The sequence below is a fragment of the Melanotaenia boesemani genome, chromosome 8 (genome assembly GCF_017639745.1).
Source record: "Melanotaenia boesemani isolate fMelBoe1 chromosome 8, fMelBoe1.pri, whole genome shotgun sequence".
NCBI lineage: Eukaryota > Metazoa > Chordata > Actinopteri > Atheriniformes > Melanotaeniidae > Melanotaenia > Melanotaenia boesemani.
In genome coordinates, this window is record NC_055689.1 from 32,530,534 (window position 1) to 32,545,564 (window position 15,031).

The 15,031-nt window shown below is 40.9% G+C and overlaps 1 protein-coding gene and 1 long non-coding RNA gene across 7 annotated transcripts in view; one reads left to right on the top strand and one right to left on the bottom strand.

The window, feature by feature from the left end:
- efr3a (EFR3 homolog A (S. cerevisiae)) overlaps positions 1 to 15,031 on the top strand; it is a 146,873-nt gene that overhangs the window by 18,940 nt on the left and 112,902 nt on the right. The gene's annotated exons all lie outside the window — the stretch shown is intronic.
- LOC121643994 lies at positions 2,803 to 12,130 on the bottom strand. Its single transcript, XR_006011210.1, has 3 exons — positions 12,119 to 12,130; positions 11,956 to 11,960; positions 2,803 to 2,870 (listed from the first exon to the last, which is right to left on the bottom strand). It is a non-coding gene; the product is annotated as an uncharacterized LOC121643994 (long non-coding RNA).

Below are 15,031 nucleotides of genomic sequence, written 5' to 3' on the forward strand. Positions count from 1 at the left end.
ACCCTTATTTATTCTCTTTGGGACCTGGTTTTTAAAGTTAGTGATTTCAGGCCTAAAACACTAGTTGCATGCAAACCAAATGTAATCCCATCATCATAGACATCTGGAGGATCATCTTTCGTTAAAAAATAATAAAAAGCTAACATGTGTTCGTGCTTAAAAGTGGATAAAAGTTGGAAATTAATGTCAGATGGTCATTTTAGTAGAACTTAATCTGTTCAGAAGGCATTTTCTACAGATAACAGTTGGACTTGTGTTTTTATAAAATTTACATTTGGATTTCAGAGATCCACGATCGGCACAGAGATGAATTTAAGGTCAGATTATGTAATTGTGTACTTTTTCTTTGGTAATCTGACCTATTCTCCTTGTAACAGCTTGGTTTCTCACTCCCTACCTCAGAGAGAAGTCTTGTTGTCAGATATCCAAATTAAATTGGGGTAAACTGAGACCATCATGCTTTCCAAACTGTCTGGAGTCTCTAAAAGTTGCTGCAGGACTAATTGATGTGGTTGTAGCCAAGGCCTTGATCAGTTAAAATTCAGTCTAAGACCTCAGTGAGCCCATAGACACAGGTACTATAAACATAAAGTTTAACTGTGCATCAGCATCAGCATCTGCATCATATTCATAGAAAATGTGATGTGATTGGTTTTATGTGTAGGATATTACTTCACTTCAGCAGACATGTTTGATCAGTTTAATTACATTTAAGTACAAATACAGCAGAATGAACACGGTTTTATGCTGGATTTCACCATCATCAGTTATATTCCAGCACACAGACATTGGATTAAAGATAATGAGATATTGATCAGATACTGGTTGAGAATGCCAAGAGACGGCATCACCTTCATGAACGCTCCAGATTATTTTTAACAGATACTGATTTGTTAAATTCCTGTGCAAAGATGCCGGGCTTATGATTGATGATACTAATTTGGTATCTTGACCAGCTTTGTCTGTTTCTTGATATTTTGGCTCTGCAACGATAAATGTGGGATTTAACCTGTTTATCCACACTCGTTAAACCATGGGATGATGGCAGATCATATGGTTCTAGGCATTTGATGTGCATGTGAGAAGCCTGGTTTATATTTACTTGTTAAAGTTTGAGCTTCCTCCTTGTAGAATCAACCTTTGAGAATTGTATTGACTTGAATTGTAGCCTCACGTTCCTGATCTTAGCTGGCTGGAGGCACCCGGTGTGGTCTTCTGCTGCTGGAGCCCATTGTGTTGTGTGTTCAGAGATGCTGTTCTGCAGACTTTGGTTGGAACCAGTGCTTATTAGACTTCCTGTTGTCTTTCTATCATCTCCAACCAGTCTGCCCATTCTCCTCTGACCTCTGACATGAACAAGACATTCTGGTCCAGACAAACTGCAGCTCACTGGATATTTTCTCTTCTTCAGACCATTCTCTGTAAACCCTAGAGATGGTTGTGTGTGAAAATCCCAGTAAATACTCAGACCAACAACCATGCCATGTTCAAAATCTCTTAAATCCCCTTTCTTCCTCATTTTCACGCTCAGTTTGAACTTCAGCAGTCTTCATGCCATCAGGGCCAGTGAGTTTGTCTGTGGTTTGACATGATACATCTAATGCCCAACTTGGGAATAACTGAAAGTCAACGAAATGTTTCTTTGCTCACTTTTTTCAGGCAGAGCCACAGTTGACAGACTGCAGTGCAGGTCTGGCTCATCTTTGCATTGCTATGCTGAACAGATGTGTTTTTTCAGCACAAGTAAACTCAAGTGGTGTTGCATAAACAGCGCCATATGCCCGCAAATGCTGCAGAGCTCATCCTGTGGCAGCCTTTGGCAATCTGTTTGCTGTCTCATTGAACATGGAGGCTGCCTGTTTAAATGTAGAAGCAGCAGAAAAGTGCTCCTCTCAGAGAAACCAGAGGGTTGTTTCACTGCGCTCATTCTCTTTAGCTCGGTCAACAGAAAAGCTCAGTGGCTACGATAAATGTTTCAGTGGAAAGTTTAGCTCCCCAGTGAAGGCCCTTCATGTGGTTTAAGAGGTTTCTTTTACGGCATGAAATTCCATATTTCAGAGTATGAGCTGTTCTGCCTTTGAAAATGATGCGGAAATTAAATCAGACTGAAATATCTACCAGCATCTCAAAGATAAATTTGAAATCTTCGAATGTACAAATGAACAAGGAGGAGAAAGGGCTTTATTTATTACTGAGCAATTTGATCTGAAGGAGGAATCCACTACTAAAAGCATTAGGATTGGATTTTCCTTTGCTCCTTGTGCTCAAGCTGGTCTCAGTTTACCTGCATTTACAGTAAAGTTTCATCATCATCCAGCAGAAGCTTTTTTCTGGTAATATTTCTGTGTTGAGTTTGGGATAAAATGTTAACCGAGGGGATGTTTAGAGGCAGAGGAGGCAGAGAACTTGTTTCACATCACCGTAGGGAAAACAAAGGTGTGTTTTTGATCTTGTTTTCTTGTTATGGGAAGGAGGTTGTTCACAGATCACAGCATGATGGCTGAACTCCCAGTGTGAACTGAAGTAAGTCATCCATGAATTTATTATTACTGTGACGTTGTGGGATCTCCACGGATCTTAACACAGAAACATACATAAAAGCTGCCTTAACCAATGCTATTTGGTCCTCTTTATATTAAAATAGTGGATTTTTAGACAGTACAAGAAGTGTTTATTTAAGAAAGTTTATTTTATTCAACCTTTTGCTCAAATTCAGTAAAATAAACAGCACAAAAAGTAAGAAATTTATATTTAGTCGATTGCTTCTCCTCTTTGATTATACCAGTTAGTGGATTAGTCACCTTTACAAGGTATAACTTGTAAAGATTGTGCTATCTGTTGAATGAGCTACACAGCTAAACGTGTGTGTACTGTCCCCCAAAATGTGCCAGAAACCGCTCTAATATTTTCCTATTGTTCTGAGCTGGTAGATGGGATGGTTGGACAGGAAAGAAAACCGCATGTTTTCACTTAGTTTTACATTATCAGTTCTAAAGGTGAATAATCTGGCTTTCCAACAGTATTTCATACAACACCAGTTAGTGTCATTAACGGAGAAAAAATTATTGATCAAACACAAACTTTCTTATTTTATGACAGGGATGAGCATGTCCTGCAGGTTTTAGATGTTTTCCTGCTTCAATACATCAGATTCAAATTAGAGATCATTAATGGGCTTGTGCAGACCTTAACAAGCTTTTAGACAACCATTTGATTTAAATCAGACATGTTGCATCTGGGAAACACCTAAAACCTGCAGGACAGTGGCTGTTGTGGACTGGAGTTGGTTGTTGATCCATGATCTATGGATAATTTTCTAATCAACAAAGTCAATATCTATGATTTATGTGGCGTATAAAACACAAAAATTCCACTTAATTTCAGCATGAAATGTTTGTTTCATATTTTTGGAAGAAATTGTCAACAAGCCAGAAATCAGTTGGTCAGAATCCTTAAACCATAGGTAAGAACAGTTAGTAGAGATACTGGCACTGCTTGGTCTGGCCACTGATATTACTTAATTCTTTATCTCAGAAGGACAATATGTCACATGGAAGACCTACAACACAGACCACACAATTAATGCAAAGCAAAAGATCTGCTTCTGCTAGAGTTCAAAACAAGCTAAATAGAGATTAAATAAAACAAACAATAAAACAGAAGGAAAAATAAAATACACTATTTTGCCAAAAGTCTTCACTCACCTATCTAAGTAACTGAAATCAGGTATTCAGATCACTTCCATGGCCACAGGCGTATAAAAATAAAGCACAGGGGCATGCAGACTGTTTTTACAAACGTGTGTGAGGGAATGGGTCGCTCTCAAGAGGTCAGTGAATTCCACCGTGGTGCTGTGATGGGATGTCACCTGTGCAACACGTCCAGTCCTCACTCATAGATATTCCACAGCCAACGTTCAGTGGTATCATAACAAAGTGGAAGCGATTGGGAACTCAGCCACATTGTGGTAGGCGCTGTAAAGTGCCTGAGCGGGGTCGGCAGGTGCTGAGGTGCATAGTGCTCAAAGGTCGGCAACTTTCATTTGCTACAGACCTCCAAACAGGTCAGCTTAAGAACATAGTGAAGACAGCTTCATGGATCGGGTTTCCACGGCCGAGCAGCTGCTTCCAAGTCATACGTCACCAGAAACAATGCAAAGCGTTGGATGCAGTGGTGTAGAGAACGCTGCTTGTATGAACCTGCCTATATCCAGCCTTAATGGTGATTGGGTCTTTAGTTTTTCTGATAAATATGTCCCTGAAATATGACCAGTCTACAATTCCCCTCTAAGATTAATAAGTAATTTTTTTATATGAGGATGATTTTAACAACCACACTTTCCCCATTAAGAGGGTTCAGCACCGACACTTTGCTCATGTGTTTAAAAGAAAAACTTTTCTTGGAGTTGTGCGTAAACATGGCCAATCTGTGTTTTTCTCTGTGTTTACACTCTGCCTCCTATTGTTGTATGACTGGCTGTCCGTGATCAGCTGATCAGTTTTTCTGTCACTCGTACCGACTCGTTGCATTTATTGTTCAGCAGATAAGGAGGAAACTAGTAGTTTATGGTTCACACCCACACATATTTACCCCAATTTATTGTTTTTGGCAGGACCTTCTCTAACAAAGTAGCTGACAGGTGATAGAAAGGATTTATACTTCAGGTATGCAGGGGCGGGTCTAAAAAAGTTTTACTGGGGGGCCAAGGCAGGGGCGCTGACCAGAAAAAGGGGGGCATAAATGAGACATTTTGTTTAAGGTCTAGATTTTATAAAATATTGAAATTATCATTACAACAATAGCAATAATCAAATATAAGAAAAAAAAATGAAAGAAAACTTAAAAAAAAAAAGTGTTTTTATCAACAGGTGTTTACCTCGGGTGATGCTGCTGCAGGATCTTTATCACTGCTGCAAAAAGACCTAGAGTGTGTCTCAAACCGCGCATTTACATGAGTGCACTGGAAGGTAGTGCGCACTAAGCACTGCCTTCTGTAGTGCACACTATCGTGGGTAAGTCCTGATCCAAATTGAGCACTAACGTTTTGCACTTTCCGGTAGTGACGTACCAGCTTACCAGCGCTGCGTTAATGTACTTTTTTTTCCTTCCAAAATCCAAAATCACTTTAACATACATGTTTGCATGTCATCATACTTTTATGCTATTAAATGCCTTTTAAAAGGCCTCATTAGTGAAACAAAGAACCGCTGCCTCCACTGTATTAATCTATCTCAGTAGATAACAATAGAAACCATCAGCACACGTTCATGTGTCTTTGCATGTCTCCCCCATACTTGTTAGTATAAAGTGCAATTTAAAACACTAATAAACAGCTTTTAAATAAGCAAAGATATCTTAACTGAATTAAAGTACTTTACATTATACATTTGTTTTTATTGGTGTTTACACTGATACCTTCACGTCTGGCAACAGGAAACCGATTATACTAGAAACCATCATTTAAAATATGAAATGCAGTAATGAAGACGCTAAAACAGGGATGCAGAAAACATTTTATTTAAACTTTATATTAAAACATTTCTCTCTTGCCGCCTCCTCTTCTCCACAGCAGCGTCCTAGCCCGCAGGTGGTAAATGCCTCAGTGCCACTGCTGGCTCGGTAGTTTGATGCCAAAGTGACCTACGGTGAACACAGAATGGCAGGTTATATAAAAGCAAACATTATTATATATATGTACTTTATGGGTACTTTGCAGACGCTTATCTAAAGTGATGTACAATCAGCTACGGCTTCGTCAGCGGTACCATGGAAATGGGCCGGTTTTCTAAACCAGCAGTGTTTCCTAATCAGTTTTCAGATTAAGGACCATTTCGTTTACGCCAGAGACCCCGCAGTGTTTTATCTGGAGGTTCAACAATCATGAATAAACATACGGAACCTATAGCATTAATCATTTTAACACTTATAGCCCATCTACATCCGCGAAATCTGCTATAAAACTGCTAAAATTTACGTGGCTAACTTTACTGCAGCCTCCAACAAATGATCAGATCCATAACTGTCATCAGGGATAGAAGAGATAAGAAGCATGCTGCAGTTTATATTAGAATTTGGATTAAATATCTTCATACTTACAACAGTAGAAAATACTCTCCGTCTGCATCGGTACCGCTGAGTCGGTGGCTGCCAGCTCTGAAAAACTGGTTGAAAGTCCCTCCCCTTCCGCTACGTCAGCAAGATGGCGTCCGTTTAGTGCGTGTAGTGTTCATCGTTTCGCACTAGATTTTTGGCCGAGTTTAGAGCAGCATCCGGGTACTTTCAGTGCACTGAGTTTTTACTGAAATTTCTGTGTCAGCGCACTAAGCACTTAAATGTAGTGTTCGAAGTATAGAAGTGCGCGGTTTGGGACACACCCCTACACTTCAATGGTTAAAAAAATGTGTGTTTTATCCAGATCATCAGTTTTATCAGAGTTTCTTCATCGACATTGACTGTTTAACTTCAGTCGTCACATTTGGTGGTTTTATGACGGATATTAACACCATGGAGACGGTTGGTGAGATGAAAAGATTAGTTCTTAGTTCTTAAAGAACTTACCTAAAGAATTAATGCTGAGCTGAATAATTTCTAATGCTTCTTCTCTCAGCAGGTGACTGAAGAACAATAGATAAACATACAGGTTTTTATTTAATATGGCAGCTCAGAAAGTGTGTGTTTGAACACCACTTGCTACACACACTTGACATACACCCCGATGACCGGCTTCACCGACCACCGCGACACAGCAACGCTCGATTCCCTCACCTCATGGGAACGCCACAAATTTCTACCTGGTCTGCAGGAAACGCTGGATCTGATGGACAGATTTAATGCAGTTGTAACATTTTCGACATGCACTGTGACTACTAGTTTGGAAGAACGTGTTTTTTTTTCTGTTTTGATCCTTTTGACTGTCAAAATTCTTCATAGTATCGAACTCTGTCAGTTTCTAAACATACTGTAAAGAGGAAAAAGTCAAATCTGTTAGATAAAATCTCAGTAAAACCAGCTGCCACCGCTGTATCGGTCAACAGTGCTCCACCCTCCCATACATGCTGTATAAGTGACTTGCAGCAGCTCAGCTGGAAAGTGATGTCTGGTTTGTACAACAGGGATTTAATTAGCAGAGGTTGGGAATTAAACTAGCGATAAGCTGTTATTTTAGTCTGGGTTATTAGAGTCACATCTAACCTAATAAGTGGAGCTGTGGAGCCGTGCTTCTCTTTATGGTGACAGTCCAATTATCGTTCACTGTGAGCCGGGCAGCTTCCTCATCCTTTCTGTGTCACCAGGTCTCCACAACACTCTTGATACAAGAAGCAGGCTGAATGATGCTGCGTTCAGACCTCTGAGTAGACTATAGGATCAGGTCACATGGCTCTGTGGTGCCCTCTGTTGGGACTCTAACCCTCTACCACCTTTCACAAGTGAAGATTTTCCTGCAAGAGAATTTGGTTCCTGGGTGAAAGTGTTTCTTGGTCAAACCAGCTAGTGTTGACTGGTTAATACGGGTAAAAGATTGAGGTCTGCCTGGAAAGAAATAGAAGCCCCAAACTGATTGAAAATGCTAAGCTTTTAGGATTTATGAAGAGGAATGTCTGGGTAAATCCTCCAACTTCATCTTTTTCTGTGTATAAAAATTCTTAGACACCCATGGTACCACCTCCCTCCCCTGGATGCCCACCAGCTTTAGTTTAATCTGCTCTTCTTCTGCTCACCTCCACCCCTGAGATGAAGACTGATTTAGAGGACAGCGAGGAGCATTACTGTCTTGGTTGAAGGATTTGAGGATGGTCGTGATCTTCTGGGAATGGTCTGATCTAACGAATTCTGAAGTAATGTTTTTATAATTCTTTAAGGGTTTAGTTTTCAGACATCAGATCTATCATCAGTGTGATTTCAACCCTTCTGAGAGTTTTGTTGTCTGGAGGTGGATGGAGGATGGATGAACAAGGGAGAACGGACTTTAAATTAGGCTCGTTTGTCACTTTGCAGCCGACTGTCCTTCTTTCGCCCCTCTATTCATCCTTCATTCATTCCTCCAGCTTCTATTTTTTGCTTCTTTCCAGCATCATTGTCCGCCCCCCTACTCAACCTCCTGTTTGTCGTTCTCTTTTTTGGTATTCCCATCTTCTACTACCTGTCCCTTCCAATCTCTCCGCATCTTCCTCCATTTTCTCTTTTCTTTCAACTTTCATCCTTGCTGTCTTTCTCACTTACAGTTCCTTTTGTTTTCCTATTACTTTCTTCATACCCTATCCCTCCATCTATCTCCCCTCCTCCGTTCACCAGTTGATTTCTCCCTCATGGTGGCTGTAATTTGCTGAGAGATGGATGGGCTGGCTCTGCAATCATCCCCCTCCCTGCTGTTTTTGATGGATCTCCTGGCTCAGCTGTTGGACTCATTCTTAGAGCCTCACGGCATTAGCTACCCCTCAGTGACAGACTGATGAAGCGGTTGGTTTAAGAGACAAGAGCTTCTGTTTTAATGTGTTTTTAAAGGCCCGAATATTGCCGGATGTACTGTCAGGGTTGGCGTTATAATGTCTACCCCGTCTGCTCCTCAGAGCAGCGTGAAAGCTGAGAAGCTCGCACTCAGCAAGTTGCTGAAACCTGTTGCGTCGTCAAGCAGAACTTTAGAAAGTCGCTTAATATTTAGGGATCTATGTCTGATACAATGTGTGTGTACTCGTACTCTGTATTCGTAAAAGTGTTCTGATACAACAGAACCGGATACCAATGTGAACAGTACTATGGCCGTCAAAATGAACTCGTTAATGCCAAACGATTGATCTGTGGAATTAACATATTGATTTTTTTTAAAACGCATGAACAGCAGCATTATTACTCGTGCTATGTTAAAAATCTGAGAGGCTTATTTTGGGCATTAATGTGATTTGACACAGCGGTGGACTGAATTCACCACAAACCCCTTTATTCTCCTTATTTATGACCTTTCTAATCATTTTCAAGCCTTACACTGATGGTTTCAGTCACTAAGATTGTTCATTGTTACGCTGTTTAGCTTGTACAAGGTCTGAAACTGTGAACATGGTCTTCCCACGGTGGATCCATCAGGATAGATAATTGTTTTCTCATCACTTCTGTATTACTGTCAAGTTTTAATAGTGTGAGAATGCTCACACATAACATCTGTGTTCAAATGAACTTTATTGTCTCACCTGGTTGTTTGTTTGAGCCACCAGGGGTCATCAATCAGCAGGTGTAAACGAGGCTTCCCGACAGCCTGACCTGTGGAGCATTCAGTGATACGCTGCAGTTCTCTAACACACCCTTCAGTTTGCACACAGGTCGAGTTGTTTCAGGAACAATCCAGTGGACTTGTAAAAGTTTACGTTCGGCTCAGTGTGTCTCTGCAGGATTTTTAACCAAACTATTTTTCCTGATTTATATGTTCCTTCCCGAACTTCAGGAAGCTGTTTTAATCCAAAACGCTCGCCAACACGTTGTGGTGATATTTGTCAGGAAGTGACTCACTGTTCATGAATTCATGAAGTATTTAGTGTCTTTGGACTTTTATTTGTTTTTCTGTTTGTGGGCCAACACATTGTTTTTAATTAGTCTCTGTGCAGTTATTTATTTCTTTATTATTAATTTATTTCTACTCTCTTTGCAGCTTTTGTCTGCTGGCTTGATGAGATTTCCTCCTCCGCCTCGTGTACTTTCCTCCTCTGTCCAGGAAACATGAACCCAGGGATTACATGTGACTCAGTTTCCATTTCCTTCCTTTGTCTCCTCTACATACATATTTAAATGAGATGTTTCCAACCTCTGCAGTAAATCCACTATCTTCACGATCATAATTCATTTTAGGCGTAACACATTTATCACAAAGGCGAGGAGAGTTCTGCGCTTGCTGGTTAAATGTTTATGAGGCAGTGCCACAGGGAAGGTGAATGTGCTGGAGATGATACTATCTAAAGCCATCTGTCTGGAATAGCTTTACTGTATGAATAACACTAAATGTCAATGAATAACCTTTGTGTGAGGCTCTAAATGATGGATTAAGAGGCAACTATAGCTGCAAGACTTGTTGACTTGGAGAAAAGTTAATCTACTTCATCTTCCCTAAAATGGAAATGGGTCACTTCACACCAGGATTAAACCATAAAGTCACACAAACGAGAGAAAAATCGCTTTTCATTAGAAGACCAGCTGTGCAGTAGCAACAGGTAAAAAACGATTCCTGAGTAATGGAGCTGATTCATGTACACCTGCTTTTAGTATAGAAGGAAAATTGATTTACACCATTTTAAAGTGAAACGTATATAAAAAGCCAAACATAAAGTCGATGAGTTCATTTTTTTACAGTTCATTACAAAACCCTTTATTTCTAGTGCTACTGATTGCCCTAATTGAGGTGGAAATATAAAGTCTAAAAGATTTTTCTGTATAACCTGCTGACTCATCTGCATCAGCGTGTAAAGAGAAAATAAATATTTCTGTTTTGTAAGTAGCTGCGACATTTAAGCAGCCTCCATCTGCAGATTCAGAAAAGGTCATGAACACCACTGGAGAGTTTGAGTGGATACAAGACTACACCTGTTTACCTGTGTTGTCTTTAAACAGTGCCTCAAACTAAACTGCTGGACAATTCACGACACAAAACAGCTCAACGTATTTATCTGACTTTCTGGAACAGCATCAGCAAGTCAAAGAACAAAGAGTCTGAAGATCTTCTGGGGTTGCTGTTATTTGAACAAAATTTTGCTCTAAGTCTTCTGAGTTATTTAATATCCAACTGTGCAAATTTCTAGTTCACCTTCTGCTGATCCATAAACTCCATAAAAGAGATGTGGAGAAATGGTGTGTCTGGCAGGCAGATAATCCCACTGACAGACTTGCTAAATGACTCCAGGCCACAGAGAGAAAACAAAAACTCATTTTTAAGCAGAATAAATTTAGATATCCGTCTGGCTGGGACCGCCACAGAACGACAGGGAGGCTGTAAATTTATGGGTCATCGTCTGTGTTTGTGCATGCGCCCTTCAGGGTTCAAAAGCAGGATGCTGTAATGCAAGTCAATGAGCCCAGCAGCCGTTCACGGCCAAGATTTTCCAAGGCAGGCAAATAACTCCATTTATTTAGGGTGGTTGGACAGTATGCTTAAATACATACAAGTCAGAGCTTTTAATCACATCTCTGGCAGCTGCCATTTTTACAGTTTTCAGTGTGATGCTGGACTCTGTTTTTACAACTATGCAAGTCACGATTCCTCACATTTACTATCTGCTTCTCTAAAGTACACCCATTTTTAAAACATCAGGACATAATTGAAAAGTAATCTTGAATTTTGGCAAATACAACTTCAGAAGTACAACAAGCATGTTAACAGCTAAAGTTCATGATAGTACAACAAGAATGAACAAGTATAGAGCAACATCAGCATGGCAGCACAGCTTAGGTTGGCAAGCTGAATCTGAATAAACCACAAGACCTCTGGAACAACGTCCTTTAGACAGACCAGACCAAAGTAGACATGTTGGTTCAGAATGAACAACAACAACAAAAAAAGACCAAATGCATCATATCAGTACAAACCTCATAACAGCTGTTAGCACGGTGGTGGAGGGATGATGATCAGGGCTTGTTCTGCAGCTACTGGACCTGGACACCTTAAAGTCACTGAGTGGACCATAAACTCCTCTGGATACCAAAGTATTCTGGAGTCAAATGAGAGTCCATCTGTCCGACAGCTGAAGCTTGGCTGAAACTGCCTCATGCAGCAGGACAAAGACATCAAAATCAGATATATCAGGAGTAATCAGATTACTGTGATCATCTAATTCAATGCGTCTAAATGCACTTCTGAAATGCAATATTTAAAAGTCCCTTATCTACACTTTTCCATCTGTTAGACTTCTTTCGGGGTGTTTACATAGTGATGTAACGTCCTGTTGTTTTCATAACAGGTTTGTTGAACATGGTCTTAACATTAGCTGCTAATGTGGGAGCTAATGATCTGCAAAATAGTTTTCAGGTCAGCGCTTTACTTTGTTTCTACTCTGACTTCCTGCTGTTGAACATCATGTTTTTCTCATGAGTGCAGATGTAAAAAGACTAAACAAATCAGATATACGACTACCTGCATGAAGACATTGGGGAGAAATATTGGCACGTTAATCTGGTTTTCTCGTGATCTCATAATGGCAGTTATCTGATAAAGGATATCAAATTTTGCTGTTACATGACTACTTGAATTATGTGATAACTGTATAAAATCAGGTAATCAGATTTTTGATGTGCCTGGCTCCGTGATCCCAAACACAGCAGCAGATCTACAACAGAATGTTGGCATGATCCAGTCAAAGTCCAGACCTCAACCTGATGGAAATGCTGTGGTTGGACCTTCAGACAGCTGCAGAAACCAGTGCTGCAAACCTCAATGAGCTGAAGCAACGATGGAAAGAAGCGTGGAGCCAAGTTCCTTCACAACCATGAGAGAGACTGATAACGTCATCCAGAAAAGCTTCGACTTACTGCTCTTATCAGAGCTTCTACAAGCTGCTGGATCATGGGGTGGACACAGTTTTGGCTTGGCCTTTGTTCCGTAAATGACGTTGTTATAAGCCGCGCTGTTCATCTGAGATTAGATTTACCAAATTTTATAACTTGGACCAGATGACTCATTAAATCTCTACAACACAAGTGTTACCCTCGTGGCCGTAGAGCTGGAGAACATGCAGATCTACTCAATCTGAGAAGAAGTGGATTGAATGTGATCAGATAAATTACAACAGGCTGGACTTGGACAACGGCAAGAGTCTCCTTTTTTCTGTCAGTATTTAAAGTTGCTATCAGCAGATCTGAGCAGTGATATATGACACTGATTTGTTTTCTTCTGAGGGTCGTGGCTCAGAAAGTCAGGGAACCGCAGCCCTGCATGATTTATCTTTTCATTTGACTAAAGACCGCTGTTGCTGTCGTGTTTCTGGCCAAGTGACGATCTTATGATTCTGTGGAAATAGCTCTCCTTCAGACCTCGCTCACTCAGACTTCTTTCTGTTGAGTTCACAGCCTCAACTTTATTAATACGTCTCATCTCCAAGGACGGCGTTGGATCGACCGATCAGGGACGTGTTGACAATCTGGACACGCGTCTCCGTCCTGAGCGCGAGCCAAACAGCGGGGATGATGTTGTCAGTCGACTGATGGACAGTGTGGACAGAGAACACTGTTATGACTTTCATGTTCTTGTCAAAGGCCTGGGAATTAATCAGCAGGGGTTGAGTCCTGTCTTTAATCTAGCAGATTATGTTCCTCAGACGGGTTAGGTGTAGATTAAAGCACACAGCACTGCTGGAGGTGAGATTTACTACCGTAGGGTGTGTCTCAGTGTGTGTTTACTTCTCCTTGGAGAAGTGGTGGAAGTGGATGGAAGTTTAAAGCTGATTTCCGGACATGCAACAAAGCAACAATCATCTTTTTACTTTGTGTAGAGCTTCTGCTTTGCCTTGACTAATTAAACCTGGAGATTTCTCTTTATTCTGTATAACAGCTTCTTATAACGCAGGTGCTCTTCTTCACCTACGTCCCGGTAGGGCTGGGCAATTAATCGAATTTTAACCACAATTAGGATCTGGGTTTTCATCGATCATAAAAATTAAATAATCAATTATTTTTTTGCTTCAGTTTCCTCTTGTGCTGTTTTCAGTTGTGAAAAGAGCACCACTGGCATTGCAGCGCTCTGCTGCAGACTCCCCCCACAAACTCCTCCCACAGCCTCCTCCCACAGACTCCTCCCACAGCCTCCTCCCACAGACTCCTCCCACAGACTCCTCCCACAAACTCCTCCCACAGCCCCGACCGTTTTAGTTTTACTCAGCGGGAGTTGCAAACACCTCGCCAGTTAAGGGCTGGACACATGGAGGCGACGTAGCTCCTTCTCCATCATTTTCTATGGAACTGGGGCGATGAGACGAAAATCGCTCCCCTCCTCCAGCCGAGCGACAGGCGACATTCGTGCATGTGAAATGTTGCGCTTGTTTACGTAGACGTGCACATGGGGTCTTGCAAAGCAACACAAGATAATAGAAAAATGTTCCTGACTAAATAATTCACCATTTCCCAGAGACACGGAGAGACAAATGTTATAAAGAAACAGAACTTTTTTCTCAGTTAACACAGTGAACAACCCGGGTTTTAAGAACCTCATCACCACTTTGGACAAACGGCATCACTTCCATCTCGTCTCCATGTTAGTGGAGTGTCTCCCTGCCCTGGACGATCAGGGTGGTGAGGGTGTTGTGAAGGACGTGGCTACAGTCCAGTGTCTCGCCAGTGCTACGGACCTGTGGTCAAGCCGCACCATAGAGCTGTATATACATGTCGCGCTACATTTTAGACTCACTTTTTCCAGATCACACCGGGCAGAACATAGCTGTTGGTCTGAGACAAACAATAGCTATGGGGACCTGGAGGAAAGAAAGTAGGCTATACTACCAATGAAAACACCCCCTCCCCCTTATCGTGTTAAATAATCGAAATCTCAATTTCAATCAAAATAATCGTTCTTGGGTGTAAAAGATGTTATTCCTCTGGTGCTCTTCAGTTGTGGGATGAACTCATGAAAAGATTACTGAGGCACTCAAGAAGGTAGAAAATAAAAAGCCTTTATTATCTCATGGCTAATCTATTAAAAAACGTAACAACATCAACGCGTTTCAGCCTAAGAGGCCTTCGTCATGATTCATGTATAAACAATCACCAGCAGCTGGTCTGTGTGGGCGGGTAGACGATCACATGGTACCGTCACCTGCCAATGACAGTCAGAGATTCTTTAAAAAACAGGTAAACCTAGCATAATATGACAAGATTTAACAGATATGTCTTTATACATCAATAGACATACGTATATTTACTAAAAAATAAATATTGTTCATTACTTCTTTAAGGAACCACAGATTAATCAGTTACATTGCCAGACATTACAAAAAAGGAGAAAAATCCAGTTCCCCATTCAAACCTGGTACTGTGTCGCTTTTAGTGTGTAGATCCAAAATGACTCTTT